This window comes from Anser anser (genome assembly GCF_964211835.1).
Source record: "Anser anser genome assembly, chromosome: 11".
Lineage (NCBI taxonomy): Eukaryota > Metazoa > Chordata > Aves > Anseriformes > Anatidae > Anser > Anser anser.
The window spans coordinates 3,533,696-3,545,568 of record NC_139732.1 but is presented as its reverse complement, the minus strand read 5'-3'; the positions used below and the strand labels follow the sequence as shown (position 1 = coordinate 3,545,568).

Sequence of the window (11,873 nt, the reverse complement as noted above, 5' to 3'; positions counted from 1 at the left end):
ACATTTCCATTTCCTGATAAATTCCATACTTTCTTTCAAATCACTTCTCATCATAATAATATGAACTGTAAAAAATCCTTCCATTTCTGCAACGTGCTATGAAAAAAATGGGGGTGGAAAGGAGAGAATTAAGAAGGCTCTAAATTTTATCATTCTGTTCATAAAGCAGTACGGCAACCATAACTGCAGCAGAGAAAAGAAACAGATACTGTACTGTCTGAGGTATTCTGTGCCATAAACTCCCATAATAGAAACAGATGGTAAAATTGCCTTGGAAGTAAAGAAAGAACTGTACATGCAGCTCTACCATAACATATGACGAGATTCAGGCCTGACACATAAAGGGATGCACCTGGAGCTCTGCCAGAGCTACTGTGCAGTGTGTCATTTGGTGCTGGAGAGGAGCAAACCTGCGATTTTGGGTCAGGGGCTCTGTGGAGCAGCTCGGCACTGGGACCTCCTCAGGCGCTTCGAGGTTGTTATTTTGGCTGGGACCGGCAGAGATGGATGGGAGCCCTGGTGGGGTGGTGTTGGGAGCTTCCCCTGAGCCTGTCTCCGTCTCCTGTCCCGGCCCCACTAAGCAGCGAGCCGAGCAGCTAGCACAGCTAAGCAAAGTCGTGCCACAAGTATCGCGCACACGGTGGAAATGGCAAAACTGTTTTATTCTTCTCTAGTATCTAGCTAAGGAAATGTCACTTATTTCATTTGGTGCTGTTTCACTGGTCCTGCTCTGAGTGAAGGGAAATATAATGTGTGCATTGCACTAGAGGGGGAGCTGAAGGTCAGGAGTGAAATATAGCTTTCTGCTGCACTTGGTCTCAGTCTGAATGTTACCTACATTATCATCAGAGCTCACTGTCATAATGGGGAGACCTTGTCACGGGAGGGAGGTCACCTAGAAACGGGAAGAAAAATTGGGGGAAAAATACTAAATAAGATAAACTAAAAAGATGACCAGTAGGGTCCCCAAACTTCCTTTGTGTGTGTGTTTGAGAGCAGTAAATTATTTGCAAAAGACATGCTTGTCTTCCAGCACCTGAAACCCCACTGTTGTCTTAGGCTCGAGGTGCCGCTCTTCTGAATTCCCGTAGCATTGTCAGCATCTTTCTACCAGCATCTATGCCTCTGTGCTTTTGTGATGGCTTGGTTTTATGAATTCCATTTACATTTTGTGGCAGTTGCCTTTTAGCTATTCTTGGGAGAAGGGGATATGTCAGTTTGTTTTCATTAGAAAACAGACTGTGGCAAAGCAGCTTTGCTCCCTGCCCTGAGACTCTGCGTGGGGCCTTGGCCAGCGCTGGTGGTGCAGCCACCCTATGTCATCGGTGCTGGGAGGCTGGACATGTCTTCCTACCACGTGGCTCAAACTTCTGCCTAGCTTCAAGGCAGAGCAGATTTTAAGCATTAGTGTGAAGAGCTGTAAGTATTACGCTGGGTCTGCACTGTTTGCACACCTTCCAGCCACCCAATTAACAGCCTAATATTTGTGCAGAGCATCTTTCATCTGAAGATATCAAAGAGCTTTGCAAACATTAGTTCGTATTAATATGTTGCCAAAAACAAACAAACGTTTCCTTGGTGCTTCCAGGGCTCTCTTCCCCCTGCCACAGATCCAAACCAGAGATGTCTGAGGTGGAGCGAGGCACCCGTTCTGGCGATTGGGCCACCACCTTGGTCTATTGCTGGTGAAAGCCTGCAGCCTTCCAAGGCCATCAGCCAACATCCTGGCTCCAGCTGAGCAAGGTGCAGAGGTAAAGACTTGTGTGGTTTGATCCTGACAAAATAATCTAGATTAGCAGATGCTGTTGCAATCCAGACTGTTTAGGTGGTGCAAAGGTAGGAGGGATTGTGTCTGTGGGACTGCAGCAGCTGCCAAGGGTATGAGAGGTGCCGAGCCCCCAGGTAGCATCATTTGAGGCTCAGGGGATGCTGGGCGCTGGGTATAGCTGCTTTGAGACCCCTTGGGATGGGCAGGCTGCCATCTGTCTGCCTGCAAACACCATTAGTTAGGGCTGCAAGATATCACGGTAAATGTCCAGGAATTCAAATGACTGGTCATATGACTGCAACTTCTCTCCCATTTGAATTAGGTCCTTTAGAGATTCACCCACATTCAGGTTTTAACAGTTAATGCTTGGATGTAAAGATTTTACTTTTCAGTCTGCTAGAAGAACACATCCAGCTCAAAAAAGCCTTCTCACAAGAAATAAACCTAATTTTATGCTTGTCTTAAAAAAAAAAAAAAGTTTCAGGGTTTATAGTGAAATTTATAGTGAAAGTTTGTGTAACTCTAAACCATTCTGATGTTTTTTATTCTTGTGTCAGGCATTGTGAGGTCACTAGCAGGTATTGTGAGATGGGAGAGTAGCCAGCTCAGCACAGTAACCAGGAGGTGGCTTGAAGGGGGGGGGGGTCCTAATAGTGTGAAGACAAGTAGGGAAAATTAGTTTAACATTTCACAATGTTGTCTTGGAAGTTCATTTCTTTTTTGTATGCATCTAGTTCTACTTGCAAACAGTTTGTTTTTTTTTTTCTCCCTTTCTGGTTTCTTTAAAAAATTATGTTAATTTGCTACATGCACTTTGTTGTAGAAAGGAGAGGGCTGGGGATTTCCCTGATACTGGGATTTTCTACGGGACTGTTGCAGAGGCTTTGTGGCCCCTTTGTAAGACTTCAAAGAAACAGCAGCCGCGAACTGCCTGCTGATGTGCGTGGCAGGTCAGGGACCCCACATGGACCTAGCAAGAGCCAGTACAAGCCACACCTCTCCCCAGGACCAGCAACAGTTCCTAGGCAGACAGTTGGGTTCAGGCACGCACGAACCTGCTTTGCTTTGCAGGACGCGGTGTGAACAGTGAAACACAGAACTGGGTACCAACCTAAGTCTTAGCTCACATAAAGCATACTCTTTCATCTCAGTTTAGTTGTTACTCTGACAGTTTACACTTCCCAAATACCATATCTCTTTTTAATGAAGAAATTGCACACTCACAAAAATTGTGTATTTACTGCATAGGAACACCTATTGATATATTTTGGTCATTTTAACTGAATTTGGAAGTCTTCATAAAGTGAGAAATACAACATTTCATTACACAATTACAGCTAATTATTTTAGAAATACAGTTTAAATGCAACTTATCTTAAATTTATTGCTTATCTGACTGGAAAGATCTAAGCAAAACCTGAAAATCATAAACCCTTCCAGAACATTATATTTTATGCAGTCCAAAATGTGACACATGGGGTCTTTAATAATTCACTGCTTGTTAACATTAAACAACTGTTAACATGCTCAAATAATTAGTTATGCTTGCTTGACATGTTTGCATCTTTAATAATTGATGCATTTATCTTAATTACTAACAGTATTATGGTCGTAATATGCATCTTTTTTCTATCTTAAAATTTTAACAAAACCTGACTTTTTGCCAAAAATGATTATCCTCTAAGTTTTAATTACTCATTGTAATTAAATTGCAAGCTGCAGTATTTTATTAAAAATATCTTTCACAAAAATATTTAATGGAAAAGAGGTGATTTGTTGTTTATGCATCACACTTGGTAAATATTTCATAAGTTTCATATTACCCTTTCAGAGAGGATATAAAAAACATAACATTCTTAATATAAGAGTCAATTTAAAAGCTGCTATAATAGTCTTCATTTCTCCTCCCAAAGGTTTGCAGAAGTCAGCAAATAAAGGAAGACAAAAAAAAAAAAGTTGCGGTGATTGTAAATCGGATGCCCACGGTGATAGGAGCCCTAGGCTGGAGATGTTGTGCTGGTGAGTATGTAACACGTTCTTGAGGGGCATCAGTCTACCTGGAAATAGCAATGAGCAGCAGAAGTTTTTCATTCTTCAGTATTCCTCTGATTCAACTTCGGCTTGCAGGCTGCTAATAACAATAGTGGCAGTACTTTGGCTGTAATCATTTATTTATTGCAATGCTGATAGAGATAGGGGTGAGCTTTATGTCAGACAATTAAAAAAGACGGGGTTTTCAAGGCTTTTCCTTTGGTAAGAAGGGCTCTTTTCAATGTGGATGGCTGTTTCTGGGCCTGAAATGTTGTGGAGACAATTACTACTTTTGAGGCATGGCAAAACTTGTTAATGGTACCAAAGGATTCAGCTGCATCCATGTTCTGGTATGTGGTTGTGCTCCTTCCCAAGTGACCCACAAAGATGCTTGTAAAGGCATCAGCACATTGTTGGCAGGAAAAAGTGCATCTAAGAGAAAAAAATATGCAAAGTGTTCAAAATACAACCCAAAAGCTGTGAGACAGTGTCTCACAGTGCTATGGGCTGAATGTCAAATCTCTTTTAAGCAAGTAGATAGTGAGAGCCCAGCTTGTCTCTGAGGCAGGCAGCTTCCAAGGAACTGACACTTGGACCCCTAGCCGTGGTCAGCCAATATACTGCATTTTTAATGACAAAATATACTGGGGAATAGATGGAGTATAACACTTGTCTAAGGTGAGTCAATAGACATAAAGTGCAGAAGAGTCCCAGGTGCCACGCAGAGTCAGCAGGGAGATTGTGACCGGCTCCAGGAGTGACTCCTCCATCACCTCAATTTATCAGTCTGCTTTCAGAAGGATTTACCCCAGACATGAGCCTGTGCCAGAAAACCAGCTTGGGATTAGGTAGCAAAGGATGCTGAACTCTGATAGACAGCTCTGTGCAGAGTATGTTGCCTGCTTACTCATATATTTGTGAGGTTTCCTGCCCATGTTAAATGTAACTTGCATATTTAATCCTGTGGTGCCAGCACAGCCTTTGGGGTTCCTGCAGATGCCGTGTTTCACCCTGCAGTGACACCATCAGTCTCAGCAGAGAGGCAGGACACCACTCTGGCTGGCAGGGAGAGCTGAGCATCCTCAGGGGCTTCAGGTGCTGCCCTCGCATCTGGCTGGGGTGTCTTGGGGCTGCGTTGTGCCACATAAGCATTGTGAAGGCCAAATATCTAGTGAGAAAGGCTGAATCTGTCACCTTCTTGCCAACTTGCTGCACCGTGGGTATGGGCCACCACCTTCCCAGCGTCAGTGGTGTACTTGTAGGTGTACCTACGGAGAGAAGTAGATGAAGAGCAAAAGTTACATCACTTATAATGGCAGGGAATCGCTTAAACCAAGACATGGTGGAGGCTTGCAGGTGGGGGCTGTGTGCCTCAGTGTTCAGAGCTGAGTGGCACACCACCTGAAAGCCACAGGGAGGAGTGACATAAATGTGCTAACTGCCACCAGTCCAGCTGGTGCCTTCACGCTCATTGTACGCTTTTAATCTAACCTGCCTCTTCTGACAGATTTAGAAGGCTCTCACTATTGCAAAGTACTGCTGTTAAAGGTAACAGAAAATGTTTTAATAAATACATCAACACGAAAAGGAGGTCTAAGGAGAATCTCCATCCTTTACTGGATGCGGGGGGAAACTTAGTGACGAGAGATGAGGAAAAGGCTGAGGTGCTTAATGCCTTCTTTGCCTCAGTCTTTAGCGGCAAGATCAATTGTTCTCTAGATGCCCAGTACCCTGAGCTGGTGGAATGGGATGAGGAGCAAGATGTGGCCCTCACAATCCACGAGGAAATGGTTGGTGACCTGCTACCGCACTTAGATGTATGCAAGTTGATGGGGCCGGATGGGATCCACCCGAGGGTACTACGAGAACTGGCGGAGGAGCTGGCCAAGCCACTTTCCATCATTTATCAGCAGTCCTGGCTATCAGGGGAGGTCCCAGTCGACTGGTGGCTAGCAAATGTGACACCCATCTACAAGAAGGGCCGGAAGGTTGACCTGGGGCACTATAGGCCTGTTAGTTTGACCTCAGTGCCAGGGAAGCTCATGGAGCAGATTATCTTGAGTGTCATCACGCAGCACTTGTAGGGCAAGCAGGCGATGAGGCCCAGTCAGCATGGGTTTATGAAAGGCAGGTCCTGCTTGACGAACCTGATCTCCTTCTGTGACAAAGTGACGTGCTTGGTGGATGAGGGAAAGGCTGTGGATGTGGTCTACCTTGACTTCAGTAAGGCTTTTGACACCGTTTCCCACAGCATTCTCCTCGAGAAACCGGTTGCTCTTGGCTTGGACTGGTGTACAGTTCGTTGGGTTAGAAACTGGCTGGGTAGCCAGGCCCAAAGAGATGTGGTGAATGGAGTTAAATCCAGTTGGAGGCCGGTCACTAGTGGAGTCCCCCAGGGCTCAGTACTGGGGCCAGCCCTCTTTAATATCTTTATCGATGACCTGGATGAGGGGATCAAGTGCACCCTCAATAAGTTTGCAGACGACACCAAGTTAGGTGCGTGTGTCGACCTGCTCGAGGGTAGGAAGGCTCTGCAGGAGGATCTGGGTAGGCTGGACCGATGGGCTGAGGCCAACTGTATGAGGTTCAACAAGGCCAAGTGCCAGGTCCTGCACCTGGGGCACAACAACCCCAAGCAGTGCTACAGGCTGGGAGAGGAGTGGTTGGAAAGCTGCCTGGCAGAGAAGGACCTGGGAGTATTGGTCGATAGTCGGCTGAATATGAGCCAGCAGTGTGCTCAGGTGGCCAAGAAGGCCAACAGCATCCTGGCTTGCATAAGAAACAGTGGGCTAAGGAAGTGATTGTCCCCCTGTACTCAGCTCTGGTGAGGCCGCACCTCGAGTATTGTGTTCAGTTTTGGGCCCCTTGCTACAAGAAGGACATGGAGGTGCTTGAGAGAGTCCAGAGAAGGGCAACGAAGCAGGTGAGGGGTCTGGAGAACAAGTCTTACGAGGAGCAGCTGAGGGAGCTGGGATTGTTCAGCCTGGAGAAGAGGAGGCTCAGGGGAGACCTTATCACACTCTACAGGTACCTTAAAGGAGTCTGTAGCAAGGTGGGGGTTGGTCTATTCTCCCACGTGCCTGGTGACAGGACGAGGGGGAATGGGCTAAAGTTGCGCCAGGGGAGGTTTAGGTTGGATATTAGGAAGAACTTCTTTACGGAAAGGGTTGTTAGGCATTGGAATGGACTGCCCAGGGAGGTGGTTGAGTCACCATCCCTGGAGGTCTTTAAGAGACATTTAGATGTAGAGCTTAGTGATATGGTTTAGTGGAGGACTTGTTAGTGTTCGGTCAGAGGTTGGACTCGGTTATCTTGGAGGTCTCTTCCAACCTAGATGATTCTGTGATTCTATGTCCTTGACACTGCATTCTCAAAAAAAAAAAGCCATTTTTAGTGTGATTTTAGAGTTAAATAATTTACACATCACAGATCTATTAATCGTTTCTTCCCTTCTGTGGATGTATCTTCAGATTTCAGTGATTGATTTATGTGGCCAGATGGGTGCATTTGTTTCCTGCTGTCTTTCAGTCCAGCAGATCCATGCATGCTGTGCCATACCGTGGGCTTGAACTTGCACTTAAAATGCACTGCTGTACACAAATGCTGAATATTATTCCTTCTTTGGAATGGATGAAATTCAGAAGTGAATCCTTTGGATGTGGCACAAGGTAAGTTCATACCTCTCATTTAGTAAAGAAGCAATTCCTTTCTGTTTTAACAGGAAAACGTTGGTATGGCAGAAGGAGGCCCTCTTCATGTCCTCCAGGTTTTCACTTCAAATGCCTTTGCATTTCTTGTCACCACATGATGTGAAGAAGCTCATTAGCTGATGCCAGAAATAAAGGGGTGCCATAGCAGTTTGCTATGGGGAAAGCAATCTGTAGTCTGCAACTGTGTGTACATTGACATACGCTAAGATTATTAAAAATATTTGTGCATGGCACTGTAGAGTCAGTATTCCTGGATCCTGGCACTGTGGGAACACAGACCAGGAAGACCTGAGAGAGAACCTGTGGGAAGGGTTAGGACTGGAGCAGAGTGGATGTAGCACTGTGGTTCTCAGGTATATTGGATGCAAAGGCAGAAGTCAGAGATCAGCATGTGCTGCTGTCAGCTAGCCCTGCATGGGGATTCCTCACCCTGTAGAGCGCACAGGATTTGCACTTTGTTCCTGATGGGACAAAAAAAAATAATGTTTTGACCAAAATTCCTGCCAATGCCTGTTTTCACTGTTGCTGGTGAGGAAGGGAGTGAGCTGCTTGTGAGATTCATGTTGAAAATCCACAAGCATGAGCGTGGAGAAGAGATGGAGGGTGCCCAGTGGTGATGGCAAGTAATGTTCAGAAGGGGCCTTAGCTTCCAAAAAATATTACTTGCAGAAACGTGGATTCTTGCCTGTGACCTCCAGGATTGGCAAAATATACATATGAGTTTTACAGTATTTTCAATATGAACATGTTCATGTTTATGACCCAGAATATTTCAATTGTGAGCTAAATTCTTTCTAGCTCACTCAGGGTTTTGACATTTGTAAGTCTTTGCTTGCTCTAGGAGTGTCTTTAATGGCTTATACTAATTCAAGGTGTCCCTTTATGCACTTAAAATAAAAAAATAAAAAACCTTCCTTTTAATGACATTTCCATTTATTCAGAATTATTATTTAAAATCCTAAATTAGCATTCTGCACTTTGGTTCTGACAGAGCCATTACATTTTATACTAAAAGAGTTTAGTTAATTTTAAATTATTATACGCCATTGGCTGTGTGACATGAGCATCTTTAAGCAAGTTTCTGCAGTTCAGATGCATTCCAATTGACTGCCGTTACAAACTTAACTCAAATAGCTTTGCATTTGTTGCTTTTATCCATATATGTGGCAATTGTTATTCGGGGTTTCACTTGCTGGCCTGAGAAGTTAAATAGCAGCTGAACATACTAACAGCAGTATGGAGAGCAACCTGTCCTGGGCAATGTGGCTCTTCCAGCAGAAGACAGTGAGACTCACTAGGAATTGTGGTGTTGTTTTTTTTTTTTTTTTTTAAAGGAAAAATTTAAAAGTCCATGATATAAGCTTGCTTATATAGGAAACTGATTTCTTCCATCATCAATATGTATTTGCATTTCTTAAAGTTTTTTTTTCTGCAATATAAATGTTTTTGTTTTTATTTACTTATTTATTTTGATGTTCAAAGATGTTTGCTTTCCTGTCAGTGGTTCAGTGGCATGACTTAGGTAGGAGTCTAACTTTTGAATTCAGTGAGACAGTGATTGTCAATTCTTCAGGCATTTGACTGGAGAAACCAGTTGCAAAGCTACTTGTTCCAGAGAGCAGCATCTAGTAGGTAAGAGGTCTCAGCCTAGGTGAGATATAGCAATTAAGGAAACAAATTTGAGAATACTTAACTCTTGTCTTAAAATTGTGAAATTATACTTTGAGGGCAGTATGGATATCCAGCGATAGGCAGCATCTTAAAGCACTTCAGTTGCTGTGACTTCAGGTGAAACTTGCTGCAAGCTAGAGATCTGCTTTAATTATTTTTTGAATCTGTGAACAGCTCTGATCATTTACATGTGTTGTTAATTCACTTATCTCCTGAAACTTGAGCTTCGTAGTTTGAGTTCTACAGATTTATCAAGTGAAACAATTGGGCTAATATCACATTAATTTAATTAACTTTAATTTTAAATGGCTTGCTAGAGCACCTAACAAATGCAAAACCTCCAAGACGTTTTAACAGATAGCTGCAGCTTTGTTGTACACTCTTGTCTTCACAGTGAGAAAACATCTTGTTAGCACAAACGGCCCCTCACGATTTTAAAAGAGAGTATCTTGTTTATACGCTAACATTTGCATTGATTGCCTGACTGTTATTTTGGAGGTGAAAGAAAGCAACAGAAGTGCTGATTGGGGTGCTGATATAATTTTAGCATATATACAGTTCTGCAAAGATCTTATCCCCAACACAGGTGACATCGATAGCTGATGGTGTGCTCACGACACCCCTGGGACCCCTGCTCCCGGACCCCTGCTCCCAGCCCCCTGTGGGGGTGCTGCCAGCCTCTGGCCAGCAGCAGCCTCAGAAGCACTGCACACAGCGAGGACTTGCGGGGTGGGTGGGTGAGTGGGTGGAACAAGCACCGGGCTGGAGATTTTGGCATCAGGCTTTGTGTGGCAAGGGGGCACAACGTGGCACCCGTCCTTCCATCGCAATTAACAGTAATATTGAAGTTCTCTATGGAAAATTAAAAATTCTGGTTATCCAGGATCTGTCATCAGGCATTCAGCTGTGCCATCAATGGCTGATATTTTAATGGTAACCACTAAATACACAGAAATATATCTAGATGAACCTAAGTGGTCTGAAGTGGCAGCGTCCCCTGTCTGACAGGAAGGTGCACTAAATATTTTAAGAGAGTATAACCTGACCCAGACATCCTTCTGCTAACAGAGGAATGCTGGAAAAAATAACAGAAGTGAACGCATGGTGCACATGTGGGCACAGCCAGGAAAATGAAAGCAGGAAGGCTGTATAAGAAGGGTGGTTTATTCACATTCTCTTTGCATCATACATATATATTAAATATTAATAGCATTATATGAATATTCGTATATCTTTAATATTCATTTGTACACTGAAGTTTACAGACGATCCCCTTAACTTTTGGTGCCAAACCCAGTGTTCAAAGGGTTATGCTGCCATTGTTGCTGCAAAACGTTTACATTTGTCTGCTGTAAAATAGGCTGAGTGGCACCAAAGTGTCGTGTTTAGTTTTAAAATGCCACAAATAACAGATTTATAGATTTTTCTAAATACATTATTTTAGCTTGACAGCATTAATCATTCATGCTTCCTTCTTTCATTTTTCTACCTGCAATGGATTATTGAAACGGAAAATAACAACGGGAAAGGCTACAAGCAGTATCAAAATGTCAAGTTTGTACTTACAGTTGTATGTGCGTAGACAGGGTCAAGAGCCTCAATTATTTGTATATGTACTCAGTGGTACTACATGAAAGGTTATGTCACCTGCAGCTATTTTCTTGCAGATTTAAATAGGACTGATATTCAACTCCACAGTCAGCCACTGACATGGAACATAGAATTGTAAAATACTATGAACTCTTATGTCAGGACCTAAAATATGAACTGGGTGATTGCAAGGTGTAGCTGTGGGCAATCCTATGTATTGCAGTGTAAGTCCTTTAAATTACTTTGTGTTATCCCTGACCCATTCCTTTCATTTAAGCATAAGCCAGGAACAACATGGAAGTATTTTCCAGGGAGAAGAAAACCTTTTACTATTGCCCAGTTTGGCAGTAAGGTTTTCTTTTTTTCTTTTTTTTTTTTTCTTTTGAATGCTTCATATTTCTATGCATCTACCCAGGTATCATAATTAAAAATAAAAAATAAAAAAATCCAAGACAAGAGCATGCCTTGCATGTCAATGATGTGGAAGTCTTATATCAAAGCTGACAGCAGCGTTATTTGGAGTAGGATGCGTGGTGAAGCTAATCAGTATATTTTCATGGTGTAGAGAGGAAGAGAGAAGCTAATCAGTAGATTTTTGCTGGTGGTTTACTTAAGTTACAGTTTAAAAAAAAAAAAAAAGCATTAGTAAGAGTTTTCTTGATCAAGCTCTTTATGGGTAATAGTCACTCTTTTGAAAGGTCAGCACAAGACCTACAGCACAGAAAGTCTCATTTTTGAAGAAGTGATTGATATAAAGGTCCTCTATATCTTTAAAGCAACCCACTGAACTAGAAGTAATAATCATATATATTGATAGACTTGTACATCAGTGATATATGACAGCATGAGGGACACAGCTATGGTTGTAAATTCAACTTTGGCATTTACATTTACAAATTCTTGAGAGTAACTTACTGCTTCTGTATCTATAGACTTTAATGACAAGGAAAAAAATGTGATATTGAAGGCCTAGTAGTACGACTTTTTATGTACTGTTAGTTTTGTATTGATTTAAATTATTTATAGACCATGATAATAATTAGCACGGGGAAATAACCATCTTACCCAACAAGAGCGTTTCAAAGACTAAATAAAAGGTCAGG

The 11,873-nt window shown here is 42.8% G+C and overlaps 1 long non-coding RNA gene across 1 annotated transcript in view; it reads left to right on the top strand.

Moving 5' to 3' along the window:
* Window positions 1-470: 470 nt before the first annotated feature.
* LOC310879961 overlaps window positions 471-11,873 on the top strand; it is a 53,601-nt gene continuing 42,198 nt past the window's right edge. Inside the window, exons 1-3 of the long non-coding RNA XR_014571283.1 lie at window positions 471-1,751; window positions 3,682-3,787; window positions 7,328-7,467. This is a non-coding gene — a long non-coding RNA (uncharacterized lncRNA). The remainder of the gene's footprint in view (window positions 1,752-3,681; window positions 3,788-7,327; window positions 7,468-11,873) is intronic.